The sequence below is a fragment of the Dunckerocampus dactyliophorus genome, chromosome 9 (genome assembly GCF_027744805.1).
Source record: "Dunckerocampus dactyliophorus isolate RoL2022-P2 chromosome 9, RoL_Ddac_1.1, whole genome shotgun sequence".
NCBI lineage: Eukaryota > Metazoa > Chordata > Actinopteri > Syngnathiformes > Syngnathidae > Dunckerocampus > Dunckerocampus dactyliophorus.
This window is the reverse complement of record NC_072827.1, coordinates 27,178,808-27,195,960: the sequence shown is the minus strand read 5'-3', so window position 1 is coordinate 27,195,960 and position 17,153 is coordinate 27,178,808. Positions and strand designations below refer to the sequence as shown.

Genomic DNA, 17,153 nt, shown 5'->3' with positions numbered 1-17,153 from the left:
AGTGTGGAGAGTCCGGAAGTGACGACGACAGCTCCCTACTAGCTTCAGGGGATTGGACAGTAAATAGATGGCCTGAGAGCGAGTGAGAGAGCTGACGGACATCTCGACACGGTCCGGCGGAGTTGTACGGAGACAAACGGTAAAGAAAAACACGTGTTAAATTATATAACCAGAATATACGTATACAATGTTTACTTTAAAACGGTGACACTCGAGCAGTGTGTAGTTGGTTTTACCCGCGGTAGGGCAGCTGTCAATTAGCCGCGTTGCCTTCAGGAACACTGACAGCTACTGTTTAAAATAGTATAGTTTGCTGTTGTTGTGTTTTATAGGCACGAATAAAGACCTCTTATTTATGTTTTGTGCTGTGGAATCAGCCGATAAAGCGTCATTAGCGAACAAGAGCATTACAGGGCTATAGTGCATTTTCGCTTTCATTATGTAACCGAGTGTTGATCCACGTTAGAGCAACATAATGAGGCTTTTTGTGTATTTTCACTTAACAGTGGGCGGGAATAAGAGGTCGTTGCAGGAGTACTTTGTGTTTATTCTTGAGATTTAGTAGACGTACGTTCATCAACCGTAAAAATATACAATCACACAGTGAAGCTATGATGTACATTTTGTGTAAATGTAGATGTAAGGGTTTATGGATGTGCTTGTTGTTGGGCTTGTAGGCCAAGATTGCCTTCTTATATGATGTAGCAACATTTGAGAAACCATCCATCCATCCATCCATCCATCCATTTTCTATACCGCTTCATCCTCATTAGGGTCGCGGGGGCATGCTGGAGCCTATCCATTTGAGAAACCGATCTCATAAAATTATACAGTGCAGGTGCAGCCATAAAAATCAACACTGATACGTGATACATTTCTGTGGTGTCAGTCAAAGCTCAGCATTACTGCATTTTCTTTGCTAAGGCAGAACTTTGTTGTACCGCTTACTTAGTAGATGTCATTAGATCTAATGTTTATATTGTTTATAATGTAGTCTACCTTCGGTTGTAATCTTAGAGGGTGCAAAGACATTTTTCAGGGTAATGCTCTATATAATTTGTTTTGATTGCTATAAATTTGCCAAAATTGTAGTCTTTACTTATGACTGTAATTGCAACAGAACCTTGAAGTACTCTTTGTGACCAGCCGCCAGCCATCCACTCATCCCCCCCTTATCATGACACTGTAATATCATTACCGTATCCTGTTTTGGCTGATAGTTTTTTCCACCGTATGTTGTCAGTCAGCAGCAAATGTGTGTCTTGTGTGCATGACTGCTGGATGCTGTGCGCTGTCAGGATTGCATTCCATCCCTGACTGCTCCAGAGCAAGTGTTCATGTATGTCACTGACGGCTTTGGCTTGTCAGTCTGTGTGCTGTAGTTTAAAGGTCAGCAGCAATTAGCCAAATGTAGTCCCCTGGCTGGTCTTGCTTGGACGGTTACACCTCTGTCAGAGGTCTTAACTATGGCCCAAAGATACCTGACAACTGGTTTACGGCAAACCTGAGCAGTTACAAATGGAGAAAAACGATAACAAGATTGGATGTGATTTTGATTTTGGGGCTAATTTTATTGCAGAAGTGCTTCGAAATGTGTTCATACCAGTCTATGCATGTAGAGCAGTGATTCTTAACTGGTAGGTCGATACCCATCGGGACTGACATTACCATTCTCCCGGGATCGCCAGGAGTGTTTATTTAGTGAAGTGCTAGATAATGCTAGACTTATTTCAGAGTGAGGCATTTATTCGGGGTACAACAAATAGAGGTATTACTGTAAGAATGAAAAATAGTGTGCAAAATGTGGAGTCAATGACAGCTTGTCACAGTCTCAGCCTACTGATGCCAGCGTGTGTGATCGCTTCACATTCGATCGACTTTTCTACCATCTTTGTTTACACATTTTGCCTGGCTCTAACTTTCTTCTGTCTCACTGGCGGTAGCTAGAGTTATCCCCTAGCCTCTGATCCATGGACTCCAAATGTAACTTTTTTTTTTTCTTTTTTTTTTTTTTTTTACCACAGTGACATTTTGTTTTTTAAAACAAGCAATGCAGTGCGTTCGGAGCCCGTTTTCGTCCCACAGGGAACTACAAGTGGCTATCATGTTCGTGGGATACGTGCTAACGTACTTTTTTAAAGTGTAACTTAACCTTGCTCTCTGCTCTTGCTCTCCGCTCTGATTTTCAGTCGCTCACCGCAGAATATTTGCTTCAGCTCTTAGTATTTATTATAACTGTTCAATTCAGACATTATACCTGTATTTAATTACAAATGACTACAAAATAGCATAAAGACGGTGAGCACACTGTATGAATGGAGATTTGTAAATAAAGTGCAACTGAAATGTGGGCATTCGCATAAAACACAAATAGCTCATCTCTCCTTTCTTTTTGTCAGGCTAGCTGTAGAAGTGCTGGAAGTTGGATACACCTGCACTATCATACACCTGCACACTCAATTTATACTGTTTTATATTAAGCAGGACAGATTCCTATAAGAAAGATATTTACATTGTTGTTATCTAAAAATATATTATTGAGCAATTAATTTCCCATGTATTTGTGTTACTCCAAAACAGGCATCAAATTACACAATTAAAGGCAAAAAAAAACCAGACCCTGCCAACAAGGTTTTCCTTATTTATCTTTGCAGAAGTTGGGAACACGACCAGTTAATTTCTCGATTTGATTTTTTAAATTATTATTATATATTATTGATTTTTATCAAATATTTTTTGTTGCTGACAAACGTCTGCTCCACACTTCAGCCCAGTGGTTGACAGTAACGCGCAAATGAGCTAGTTTGCCTACCCACAATAACTCCTAAAAGAAGAAAGACGAAAGGAGACAAACACCGAAGAAGAAGAAGGCGGACCGACGTGTGTGAAAAGGGGGCGGTATTGGAGTTAATAGTTTATCACTAATCCAGTGAAAATGACAGGAAATGTGAACGTTTACTTTGCAAGTCGTTTTCGGTGCGCGCCCCTAAATTTTCTGCTTGCGCTCCTAAAATTTTAAGTTAGGGACCACTGTGCGCCGAGTAAAAAAAATTAATGTGGATCCCTTTCCCTGTAATACGAGTGGCCTTCTGTTCACGACGTTCCAGGTTACAGCGTTTCCAGGGGAGGTACTTGCTCCCATAAAGTAATTAAAAATGTAATTTTTGTTGTAAACACGAGACGCGCTCGAGAGAGCTAGTGACAACAGAAGAATACACAATGTGCTCAATATTGGCCGCTCTTGTTTCTATCGCTTCACTGTCGCCACCATCATTAAGTTGGAAGGATGACGAGGAGGTGGTCGATCAACAATATCTTTATTCAACAAACTGTAATGCCCTGATTTTCGAGCTGTAGACCGGCCTCAGAGGTTCTTTGTCATGTCAAACACTACGGGCGCTTATGTTTTTTTCAGGTTGCAAGACAAACTTACGCCACACCACACGTGCACCCCACATACATAATTAGTACGGCCAACCCACCTTCAGATATTCCGTACGTCCTCCATGCGTGTCGAGTAAGTCGGTCGTGCGTTGCTTGTACGACGACATTTCATTCGGGTATGCAGAGGTGCTTACGGCCATTTGTACACGTTGTGCGGCTTTTTATGCTTTGTTGGTTTATTGTATCTGTATTTGTATTTATTAATTTTGTTGTTGTTTTTGTCTATAATAAGTAGGGATGTAAATCTCTTTGCGGTAAACACTTCCATACACATCTAGATACGCGAGTTAAGATACGATTCAAAAACAATAGATATTATAAACAGAACAATTTTTTTTTTTTGTTAGCCCAAATTTTAGCTAGCAAACATCTGCATCTGCGCATGTGCTGCATGAGGTCACGGTTGGCGAGTAAAGACGATCTACACGCTGCCGAAGCCAAGGTCCAAAAATCCCACAGCCAAAAAATTGCACGTCTGATTGTGACCTAGGCTCAAACGTCACGGTCAACTTTAGCTTTACAAATGCCACGTCTGCTCTCGTAAAGCTCATAACGGATGGTGGTATCAAGACAAATCACATCTCGCCAGTGGTTGCGGGGTTTCTTTATTCATGTGAATGAATGTGCCTCCTAGACCAGAGGCCACTGTTTGAAGCAGTACTACATTTTACATTGCAGTTTGAGTTCGTCCATAATATTTTTCCTCCAATGTGATACGTTATTGATTAATTCATTGATTGTAACTAACAAAGAAAACCCAGCTAGGCTCACAAGAAAAGGCTATTTTAGGTGCTGCTAAAATTGCATCTAAGATCAGTACACTCGATGTGCTGAATGTACCAGCCATTGTAGGTCAGTTGAGTGGAAACGTCCAAACAAACGTTAGGATGAAGAAGGAGACGTGAGCATGGATGTCTTGTCATCCTCATTCCCTCTCTTTCTGGGTCTTTACTCTCTCATTTCCCCCCAGGCCCTCTTCCCCCCATATCCACCCGTCCTCTGATGGACATCCCTCCTGCACCAACCCAGTTTGAGCTCCACTAGCCTCCACACTTTTATTATGCGGCAGACACAGGGCCAGCTCGTCGCATCCACAGCAGCCCACATAACGCCAATCCTGACATCTCAGCTTGATTAAGAAGGTAAGTAAATTCCATATCCTGCTTCATTGGCTTTTATCCCTTTACCAATGCTTTATTGGACACAATCCCAGACGCTCTGCTGGGCGGCCAATGCCAGGATTGGGATTTTGTTGAGAAGTGGGTTAAGTCCGACATCTCTTTATGTTTGGGCAGGGGCTTTACAGTTGTGGGCTTTCAGGGGTTAGCTTAACTCTGCTTTGTTGAAGCCCAAGTGTGCTAGCTAATATTGAACGGGCCTTGAACAGCAACAATACTTGAAGTTCAACAATACTTGGAGTTCAAACGACATCAGCAGCTCTGCATACGTGTGGTGATTTTTCTTTGGCTTTTTGTTGTTTTTCTTGAGGCACCGACCTCAACACAGGAAGTTACTTAAAGTAAGCAGCCTTGTAGTCAAAGCAGCCTTACCATAAGTCAAGAGTCAAGGTAGCGTTTTTTTTTTTTTACCTATTACGGTAGTTAACTTTGTTTTACACTTTTATGATAATTAAAAAGATTTAAAATGAGACATGTGCGGACAGAAATCACCTTTTCAAGAAAGTTAAGGCTGTGTTAATATTGTTTTTACAACCTCATTAACAGTGGTTGACTTACTTTTACACTTGCATTAGGAATTTTGAAATCTTAAAGTATTGCTAGTAGAAGTTAATAAATATGTAATGTTGGTGACAGCTTAATCCTGGGACATATTGTTTTTATTTCAATTATTTCCTCCAAGGAAAGCAAATGTGGTGTATAAATCAGAACAAATCGGCGTCAACCAGTATCCCGGAACAGTTTGTGTTGCACCTTCAACTATAGTAAGGTTGACTCAAAATGCACTCACTGTAAACGCATATTGTTGTTACAACCATTTACAAAGTTGCGTCTTCATGCATGCATACATGCGCTGCTATTCATGCAAGGGCACGTTGCTTTGAATGTACTGCGCTCCTGTGATGTGTCTGCTAGCTGAGCTTCTATAATTACCACAGCCTGCAGCGCCTCATGGGGAGCATATTAACACACACGAGTGGAGAACCGGAGCACATGAACTCGTCATGCAGGCCACTCCGTCTTGGCAATAGCGCTGACATTTGGTGTTTCGCGTCTGTACACTCGTGCACGTTTGAGCGCAGATGATAACACAATGCAATTTGAATCCATTCAAGTGGTCTTAAGTGTATATAGAGTGTCTGTCTAAAGCAAACATACAATCGTGCACAATGTTATGTGTTTATATTCAGGTTTTGGTTATCTTGTACATTAGTGATGGCAGCTTGCAGGTCTAGAAAGCTTGCGTACGTATAAAAAGGGGCCAATAGGTTGCCTATGCCGTTTTCCACACAAAAAATGGTACCTATAACGACACAGCTTGACGTGAGAATGTGCGCACCGCTACGCACCTTTTTGGAGACATTTTTAAGTGGTGAAGTGAAATCATACGTTAGATATTAAACATGCCATGGAAGCCAACAAAGATTTATCCATCATTGCAGAAAAACATCACGCCATTATTGACTTAAAACATTTGTGGAAATTGTTATTTGACATGACACTAATGGATTTGTCCTTTATAATGAACACCAATACGGCTGAGCATGTAGTATCAGGACTAAAAGATAGGACTGTTATGTTGAAATTTGAAAACTCATTTTGTATAACAACTATATTTTTGTAACTTTAATAATTGTTTGGGGTACATGAGAAATTGGGGGAAAAAAACATATCCTTCTTAGACCACGTGGTAACACAGCAACAACTGAACCAATGGAATCCTACTTTGCAGAAATGCACGGTCAGGTCTGGAACCAATTAACTGCAATAAAGGAGGGAATACTGTATATAATTTTTCATTAGAAAATACAGTGTAACATTTAACTGGCAAACTGTGGTTAATCGCTAAGAAATGATGCCAGAATATGAGATTTGTGTGGCAAAATACAGTAGAACCTCAGCGACTGAACATAATCCAATCCTGACGCTCAGATTTTGTTCCTGTTTATAATCAAATGTAGCCAATGCCCAGGGTATTAAGGTTGTCTTGTCTTTACACAGCTCATGTTTGTCTTACCTCTCGCAGCTATCAGCGGCACCTAACACAAACAATTACACAGCTGTAACACCAAGCAGGCCTCTGTCCTTTTCTTCCACCAACAAATGCTTAGTAAATCCCTTTCATGAATTTCATGCCTTTCTGCAGTTTTCTGCTTTGCACCCGTGCAACCGATCGTATGAATGCTCCCCGAGATTGTCCGTGGTGCAGATTGATTGCAAGGATAGCACAATCTTCATCTGCTGCTCCCAACGTCTACTCTTAAATAAAGATAAAGGGATCAAGCATAGACGGATTGTTGTGGCGTGAACAGAATCTTCCCGTAGTGATGAACACTCATTGTTATGTAATTTCCTCTTAACACAAATTGGTTAAGCTGTGGGTTGTCGTTGGGCTCTGCATGATAATCTCACAAAACATTATCAGCCTCTCCCGATTTGCAGGATTTTGTATGCACGATTCACTCATCCATGCCGTTCTTTGTGCGAACAGCCAAGAGAGCCAGGTCGGCCTCTTTTCATCCATCCGTCCATCCATCCATCCACTGAAGGCGTGTCCTTGTGCATGAGGTCAACAATCTTTGTCAGTCTGGTCTAAGGAGTTAAGCTTCTGTTGTATTCTAGTACCTTTACACTGACTCAAGGCCACGTGATTTTTAACTTAAACGGTGCTACCTACCACTCTGATGACAGTCAGTCAGGATAGAAGATAGAAACTGCCCAACAGGTAAAAATTAAACCACAGCCACGGGCTCTTTTACAAATTCTGAATGACTTTTGTGGCAACTGTTATATGCAAACGTGTTGTGCCATAAAGCGCCATCTATCAATGTAACTTTTAACCCTATTGTGTGCAGTGGTTGCAATTTGACCTTGAATACGCTTGTGTGCTTCACTGCTCTCCATTTTGTTGCATTTTGTTGGTCTCAGTTTCCAGTTCAGTCTGTACAGTAGAGATAAATAAATAGATATTATCAGTTTCTCAATCGTATTTGAAATCGGGGAGGGGGGGCACAAAAATATTTCTGTCCCCCAATGGGGGCATGACAGAAAATAATTGAGAACCACTGGCTTACAAGTACAAATTTGAGATAATAGGTTGTGCACATTTTTTCACCCAACTGTATATGGGGAAAAAAATCTTGGCCCTTTTTTTTAAGATAAGTGTTGCACAAATGGCAAAAACAAGCTAAAGAACAAGCAATACACACATCTCAGTTAAAGTTAAATGCATGACAGCAGTTTGAACTTTGCGATGTTTGCTGAAAATGTCGGTTGGATTACAATTCCATGACAAAATTCAATTGTATTTCCCATTGTTATTTTGAATTAGCAGGATTTTTCTCCTTTTAGCTGCTGTGTGAGTTGAATGAAAATGGTGGCTCATTTGTGATTAAAATAAGGTAAATTATTTTCTAAATGCCATCAGTGGTGCAATCATTTTCTTGTTAATCCTTATCTCTTTATGGTGAGTTTTTGTTGTCGTTAGAATACAGGCTCAGACTAACATGTCTTCCATCATGGCCTTTGCCACCAATGACTGGCCATATAATAGCGACATTCACCTCCATCAGCCAGCGTGTCAGCGGCTGACTGCTTCCTGATGGCAGTTGGAAATGTAATCCTGCCTAAGTGATGTGCGATGGGGACTTTTTCTCTTATTGATGTAGGGGACATAGGAGCTGTCAGTGCTGCTGTTTCGCTGTTGGTGAAAAAGTAATGAGTGTGTATATCGGGGCAGTGCCAGTGTGGTTTACACTTGAGGCAAGACACACGGAGCCCCGACCGCCTGTGTTGTATCTGCGTGTCTAGCTGTGTTGTGTTGTAGCTGCGTGCCGGTGATAGTGACAGAAGAAAGAGGCTTGGGCCACTGCAGGAATAAAGCTGACTCAGACTGAGGTTTGCCTCATAACTTTTGTTTCAGAAGCTGCAAGGAGAAACCATCAAAGTTAGATAAACACTTAAGATTTAGAGGTGAGGCTCAGTCACTGTAAAACAAAAATCTTATTAGGGACTTCCTGCTGCCTTCATAGCTACAGGTTTGCATCACACATAATCATTAACCAGACTGATTGCAGAAACGGTAAATGTCACAGAACTCAGCTGAGTTGTGCTGGGAGTCATCATGTCGTAATTACAAAGCACAAATAAACGTGTGTACTGAACGGATAAAAGATCATTACAAAATTGATGTGCTTTCCTCGCTGCATATTAAAGCAAAGACGCTTGTACAAAACTTTAGAAAACGTCCTGTATTTGTGTGTTGTTTCCGCACTGTAAAATGGCTTTGTTTGTTTTCCACATGAGCACAGAGACTGGAGATCAGCTGACCTTTGGAGCTTTGGGCTTGAAAGTGTTGCTTGAAGTTCACTGCTCAGCAAACAGTTCAGTTTCAGTCATTTGAACTCCTTGCTCTTTTTGATGTCTAATACAATAGCTCCCATTTTGTTCATGTTTAACTAGAGCCCACTTGCTCTTTAGGAGCTGTCCACACAAGAACCTTTTTTTAGTCGAAACAGCAAAGTATTTTATCGTTTCAGTTATCATCCACGCAGCAACGGCATTGCCCGAAACAATATTTTGTGAGAGTGGGAAAATCTGATAACACCAGCTTGTCGTTGCAGTGTAGGCAAACAAACCGCTACTTTCAGAAAACGATGACCTCACCGCCCATTGCCACCCTGTTGCTGTCACGTGACCAGAAGTGGCCGCTGCTGAATGCTTGACTACCGTGACTCACCCCAGTCGACATTCTCCTGATATTTTCCAAAAAGATTTTCTCCAAAAAGACTCGCAGAAGTAATTTGACTTCGTCATCAGCCTAGACACGCCTTGGAAATCAGAAGACAACAAACTTTATGCTCATGTATTTTTTCTTCTTCTATTGTTTTGGTGTCACATTGTTTATGTCTGCAAGTGTGTGTACAGCGCCACAGGTAGGTGTGCCTTATGTATTACATCGTTTTCACCCGGTGATCCGTTCCCGTCTGGATGTGACTTTTTACTAATCCGACACTGTGTGGACGCGATAAAGTGCAGAGTTACTGTACAGTTAGGGGTGTAACGGTACACTAAAATGTAAGTTCGGTTCGGTTTCTTGAAGTGCTCGCTTCGATTCATTTTCGGTACAAAAAGGCAGAAATTAAAAAAAAATTTAAATGCAAAGAGAACTTTTTAAAAAATAAATAAAAGTACCGATTTGGGTGATATTTCAAATAAATTCGACGAGTTAGTTTTTTTTAATCCAAAAATAAAAATAAAATAAACAGTTGTATTTAAACAATTGTTTAAACATTGTGGCAAAATGTAATGGACAGTTACAGTTAAATAGCTTTCTGTTGCACGTGAAGTCCAACCAACTGTCGTAAGTGAAATAGCGGACACATGTGATAGCACGTTGATGACTTCACAACCTATTTCTTTAAAATTGTGTCCCATTCGGACACTATCCTCTGCCATCTGTGCACTGACTCATTGGACTGCCATTTCACACCATTTAGGGGCTGTCTCCTCTTTATCCTCACCCCAGGATATCGGAGCTCCTCCTCCTCCAGTGGGGTCCCCTGCTGGGGTGTGGTTGGAGGCCAGAGATTGGATTCTCCCCCCACCAAACACTCACACATGCACTCCATGCATCATTACACTCCACCCCAGAGATTTGAGCCTGTAACGAGACTACAAGGTGGAGCATCTGTTCCCCAAACCACTCTTTCACTAGAAGACCCTCCCTATCATTCAGTCTCTTTTGATAGCCCCTTTGGTTTGAGAGGCGCACACATACACAAATATTGTATACACACACACACACACACACACACACACTGAATCGTGCCTCCTCTCTTCTGTGGTTTTTGTAGTGACTCAAGGTTTGAGTCAGTGCCATACTTTAATAGGATAATAGTGCAAACAGCAACTCCTCTGCAGCTGATCTGACTGTATATGTTCTCAGTGCCAGTCTTTGCACAGTATGAACTTTAATAAATGTCATATGACTCATCTCCATTGCTTTTGTGTGCGTGCATTCAGGTGAGAACCAAGATAGAGGTGAAGCAGAGACCATAACGCACTGGACAAACCTCTGAGATGCCCAGCAATCTTCTTCCGGGTCAGTACAGCAATGCACTAGTGTGTGTGTGTGTGTGTGTGTTTATGTGCATGTGTGTTTGTGTGTGTGTACAGAGTATTTTCAAAGACATTAAGGGGCTATCCACACGTTTCAGTCTCTCATCCATACAGAGACGGTGTTCTGGGTGCCCTGAAATGATATTTTTTGAAAACTGCTTCTAGTGTCTTTTGAGTACTTAGGAAAGCGTCAAATATATTGTTATTGTTATTGTTATTAAGAATATATTATGAGAATTTTTTTTTTTTTTTTTTTTTTCAAAATGGCGCCGTGTGAGTGGCTGCCGGTTACAGCAGCTCTGTACTTTTCTTCCACCTTTTTCTTGCTGCTGTAACAAGTAAATTTCCCCGCTGTGGGATAAATAAAGTACATAAATAAAATTACATAAAGTAGTCTGTAGCAGTGTCCTGTTTCTCTCTTGTCTTGTTAAGGCAGTGCATTTCTTTGTTTTGACATTTTACAGTGGTTAACTTCTTTTTACACTTTTATGACCAGTAAGTCAGCCATCATTAGACTTCAGCGTTTCATGTTTTGTCCATCTTACTATTAACAGTGGTAAGTTTTATCATACAGTAACGCCTTTTGCACCTTTTATGACAAAAAAGCCTGTCCAGTTAATGGGGGTGACAGTTTCACCCTGGAACAGATTATTTCTATTACTTCCAGTGGGGAAATAGTTTGGTGTATTTATTTTTTATTTTTCATTTCCCTGACGCTGTTTGTCTTGCTGCTGAAGATGAGGTGATGCTAGTACAATAGGCACAGGCTAAACTCATATGTGATTTAATTCAAAGGGATTTTCTTTTGCAAAAAAATAAAACATAGTGTCCTACTTAGAGAGACACAACCACAACCCAGGCTGCTGTTCCCAGCTGGTGCTGCTCCGAATTACATTCACCTCCCCTTCCGTCCCCTTTCCCCTTCATCTCTCTTTGCTCCTCCTCTTTGAGTCGGTGCAGAAGACACCCCTCCTCCTCCTCCTCCTCCTCCTCCTCCCTCCTCCTCAGGTTTGTGAACCTCGTCCTCTCTGCGTCAGCCAGTTCCATTCATGAAAAGTGTGACGTGTGCGTTTCGGTGACGCTGCAACCCACCCACTCACAGCCCGGGTGCTGCCTGAGCTACAGGAATGCCTGTCATTCTCCAACCTCTGACTCGCCCTCTTCCTGATTTTTCTCCTGCTTTTTCTTCTCCCTAACCAGTACTTTATCATCGTGCCTTTTTATTTATTTATTTATTTTTTTTTTTACCTCCCCTGCATCAGAGCGGAAGAAGCATGAATCTGTGCTTTGTCCTGTGTGAGTAGTCCAGTGAGTAGTTCCGTGATTCTCTGTTGTTGCATGCGAATATAGGCGATGATTTCCCCGCTTCTGTGTGATTTGTCTCTTTCTCGTTGTTCTTGTGTGTAGCAAGCAGTGTCTTAATTCTCGTGTGTATGTGTTTGCATGTGGATCAGCTCTTTCCTCCCTGTCTGCACTGCAGGAGTGTGCTGAGCAGTCGTGCGCCGGTGCGTGCGTGCAGGAGCTATTTTAGGCTCTGTGGTGAGACTGCTGCTGCTGCTTTGTGATGCAGTATGTCTCCATGCCCTCTGAAGGACAGTGGAGATGTTTCACACAGCTGCAGAGCAGCAAACACACCTCCCTGGCTCCTTTCTAGGGAAACGTAACGGAACACCCTCTGAGATATGATAACGCTGTCTGTCAAAGATGACGTACTTTAACCTAGACACGTGTCTGAAATCTGCAATGGTTGAACACATGCAGTGCATGCATCCTCTTCCCTAGTGTGTCAACTTTACCCCCCGTTACTTAAGCCATCTCTTTATTTACTCTGCTTGGCAACAGGAACTGTAGTGCCCACCCTTGTCCTCTGATACTAAGCATGTTTATGTAACTGTGCTGGATGAGTAGCCGGCAGCCGGGTTTTAGAGGGGGAAGAGGAGGAATCATCCTGCCATCCTTTGCCCAGAGAGCATTCACACTGGTGCTATGTACTGTATGGTCGCGCTCAAGAGGCTTTTGTTTGACTTTGGTGCTTTGCATTGCCGATAAAAGACAGCATTTTTGGTGTGTCATAGTTCCGTATGAATCTTAGCGACACGCAATGGGAGGACAAAGTTGACCTGCTAATTTTCCATCTTTGGTGATAGTATCACAGCCATAACGGGCGTAAGAGGCAGGTGGACTTTCTATATCAGTGACTTAATGCATTGCCTGCATGCAAGGCAGATGCTGGTTATTTGGTTGCAGCATATAATATTTAGTCTTCAACGTATTTTTTGTAAGCAGTGGTCAGTGACGTGCAGTCAGGGGAGGCAGGTGAGACTCTATGAAAACTATAAAAAAAATTAATAACATAAAATTAGGGATCTCGTCCGTAGTCAGCTGAGATAGGCACCAGCATACCCCCGCGATCCTAGTGAGGATAGGCGGCATAGAAAATGAATGGATTGATGGATAAAATTGAGGATGTCCGATATTTTTTTGCCGATATGCCGATATTGTCCAACTCTCAATTTCTGATTCCGATATCAACCAATACCGATATGTTGGCTGCGGTTGGCGCGGCCCAAGCCCGTGGTTTGAGCTGCGAGGAGTTTCTGCTTGGTGGCCGCACTGGATGCATCAATGACTTTGGCTAGTATGGGAGCCCATAGGCCAGCAGTTTTTTAAATCGTTTTTCATTCTAGGGAAAACCGGATACCAATATCTAACGATATTACATTTTTATGTCAATATCAGGCCGATAATATCGGTGGGACATCCCTACATAAAATAGATTTTAATATTTGTGTATTGAATTGTATTGTAAATGTATTTTCTGTATGATTCCAATCATTTTTAACACTTTAAGTAAAAATTGCTGAATTTGCACATTTCCTGATCAAATACATGGCAGAAACCTAAGGTGAGGGTGCTGCGAGCATCTCTTCCCGTGTGTGCACAAGCCCCGCCTATCATCTGACTGCACACTGAGTTGAATCATGGAGTGTGCCAGTTTCTGTTTGTCAGCATGTGGCCAATTATATAATGTCGGAGAAACATTTATCATACACCATGACTTTCTATAGCCCGTGTAATGTCTTTAATTTAAGTGTGACATCAGTATCCTTGATAGTTGAACAATGAAATACACAGAAATACACAGGAGGCACCTGCAGTACCACTTCATCCTCAAGCGGTCAAGCGTGCGTGAGCTGGAAGGTCCTTGCATAGAGGAAAAGCCAGCATTTTTAGCGTTAATAACAATTAAACGCAAACGTCTGTAAAAATGTGACAAAATATAAAATACACAAACAGTGTTGGCTCGAGCTACATTTACACACACATCAAATGCAACATATATTTTTATGCTCTGCTGAATGAATGAATTTGATTGCCAAGATGGAGGATTATACTGTATATACAAGCTCACCAGGAAGTGATACGACTTTTACAACAAAGTAGCACAACTTTTTCTGGACAAGGAGGCTGCATGTACTTCTTATCCAGATAAATGGTAAGAACACTGATGTTTATCAGCTAATAAAAATACATAAACAAAGATGTATCTGAAAACATTTTTTTCACATTTTTTAACCAAAGTGAATTATTATCTTCTTTTTTGTTGGTTGTCCTCTTAATGAGCAACCTGTATTCACATATAAAAAAAAAAAAACTCAGAAGGAGACAGTGCCTCACTAGCCATGAACCTTACCGCACGTCATTGGCAGTGGTAGTATGAAGTCAGCATATAATAGATGCAATAGTCTGTATTGATTTTGTGGGTTCATGCTGTGGTTGCCTTTGTCTTCTGGGTGCAACTCTTCTTCTTCTGCTTCTTTCCCCCCAAAGCTTCATGCACGCATTCCATATTGCGCATTCCCTTCAAATTGTGTCAGTCACGGAATGTCTCGAGCAGCATGCTTGTTGTGTCACTTTTTGTGTGTCTGTATCTCCCCTCTTCGGTCCTTGTTGTTGGTGGGCCAGGCAAGCTGTCCCTAGTAAAAGAGCACAAGGGGAATTGTTGTGGCAGCAGCTGCTCTGGTCGCAGTGTGGAGTGCGTGTGCTGCTGTCTCCTGGCCGTGCAGGGCAGACAGTTCACATGGAGCCGGCTCCTCTTGTGTCCTTTGTTGTCGCTCTCGGGAGTCTTTCCCATCAGTGCTACCGTATCTTGCTGTGAGCAGCCATGGCAGATTCCGAGTCTCCTCTGACTCTAATTCATGTTTTTGTAATGCTCTCTTCTGCTTTCAACCCACAAATTGCTTCCATATCACCCCCCCTTCACAGCTCCCTGCGTTCTTTTCTGTTCGCCTAATCTGCTTTTTTCCTCTTCTTTTGCTCTCCCTTTGGCCCCTCCATCCTCCCACTGCCTCTTTGTCTTCATTCATCCATCCATCCATTTTCTCTACCACTCTCTACCAGCTGCTGATAGGCAAGATACACCTGGGGTTTATCACTTGTCAATCACATTGATACAGAAAACCATTTACACTCACATACTTACCGCCTATTTAGAATCTTGAAAAACTTTAAGCTAACATGCTATACATGTTAGATTATATATATATACATACAAAGTACAGGGAGAACATGGAAACGCCACACTGAAAAGTCTGTTCATTTGAGACTCTAAGCCGGAATATTGTTATCTGCTGTGAGTCAGTACTGCCAACAAATGCACCACAAGGTATTCACAATACACATCACACTTTATTTTGCTGGTACTCAAAAACAGACTTGAATTTCAGGGGACAGCGCTTCTATTTTACTGAAGATGTTTAGCAGAGCAGAGCAGAGCAGTGTAATGAAAAATCGGTCTTTCTTTTCAGCTTTTTGGCTGCGGTGCACACTGCAGCCACCCTATGAAGTTATTGAGTGTGTGTCGAACTATTTCTTCCAGTCGCTGAGGATTGCGGCGAACCGAGGACCCTTTGTAAATGTACAGCTTTTGAAGGAACGAGAAGCATCCGCATTGGAGTTTTGATGTTATACTGTTGGCATGGTGTATCATTGAACTAACAGTAATAGTGAATGTTGTGAGCTGATCATATAACATTTGGAGGTATGACTATTTGATTCTCAATGGCAATGCCAACCTTCGCTGCCATGCACCGCCCACGTGCATTGATGAAAATTTAAAAGCTTGACTCTTTAAAGTAATTTATCTGGGTAATATGCCGAATTTTTTCGGTTGTGCACCGAACAAATATGTACATTAGCACTCAATCAAACCTTACCTTCATGCATTCCCACACAGTATCAGCATTTGGGAACAAATTTGAGGTGACAGAAGAATGGGGGGAAAAATACAGTATAAGTCTGTAGGCACGCTCACACAGCTATGGTGCGTTCAAGGACCATCGAACAAAGTGAAGGGTCGCCGCTCGCCCAAACATAATGAAACAAAACAATATAAACATGCAAAAACTGTGGGATTTCTAACTGTATATTGTTCTTTGAATGAAATAATATCCCATATTTCCAAAATGGATATTTGTTTGCATAAAATTAAATGTAGTTATAATATTGCAAATATATTGCAAAATATATTATTTAAAAGTGTCTTTTTTTTTGCCTGAAATTTTTCCGGACTGTACCGGACCACGGCTAGGTGGTTGGGGATCCCTGTTAAAGTAGGTACTTCTCTTTATTACAACTCATTTATCATCAAAATGTTTTGCGAGCTTACATTTCTTAGGCTGTTTTACAAAAAATGGGAAGAAATAGTAGGATTCATACTGAAATGGAAACAAGCTGCCTGTTCACCATGTGATTATGACTTTCACCCACCTAAAGTGGGCCGTCCAAGTCCCTCTAGCTGGACTTGGGCCCAAGGCGGAGGGGGTAAAGCTGATTTAGACATGGGCCCACATCCAGACAAGCAAATCAGCACTGGGCAGCTCTCATGTTGCTGTATTTGCTCGTGTGTTCTAATTTTGTCTGCTCCATCAAGTAGAAAGGAATGCAGCAGCATTTTTCTATCTCGCTGTTTCGTAATTTTTGTTTACCAACATGATGCTGCTTTAGTGCCCTAATCATGGAAGTCTGTAGTCTGCACTGACAAAGGAAACTAAGTGAGCGCTGTGGTTCAAGACAAAAGTAGATTTGAACAATCAAGTCAGGTGGGATGCAAACAGTCCTCAATAGGTCTTTATTCTTTCTCCAACAAGCTCCTCAGAATTTTTCTTGGAAACTGCCAGAACCCATTTTGGATAAGCTACCTAATTGAAAAAAACTACATGTACCACTTTCCAGTCTGACCAGCCCAGTGAAGAAGACAGCAAGCTCCAAAAACCTTGCCAAACCTGAGAATCAGATGGGACGGATGTTGTGTTGACATGGCAACGTGTGAATGATAAAGTGAAATAGGGTCTAAATTGGTTCTTTGTTGTCCACACAGCTGTCAGCAAAAGGAAGTCTCACCCCTCTGGG

General features: G+C 41.7%; 1 protein-coding gene across 5 annotated transcripts in view; it reads left to right on the top strand.

Moving 5' to 3' along the window:
- The first annotated feature begins 3 nt into the window (after window positions 1-3).
- Window positions 4-17,153, top strand: part of si:ch211-45c16.2 (mitogen-activated protein kinase kinase kinase 13) — a 35,489-nt gene continuing 18,339 nt past the window's right edge. The window contains exons 1-3 of one of the 5 annotated variants that reach the window (XM_054786332.1): window positions 4-139; window positions 4,415-4,586; window positions 10,647-10,725. The gene's annotated coding sequence lies outside the window, so the exon portion shown is untranslated. Of the gene's footprint in view, window positions 140-4,414; window positions 4,587-10,646; window positions 10,726-11,179; window positions 12,051-12,095; window positions 15,409-17,153 lie in introns of those variants that run through there. The other 4 variants (XM_054786333.1, XM_054786335.1, XM_054786334.1 and 1 more) reach the window with 4 other exon arrangements.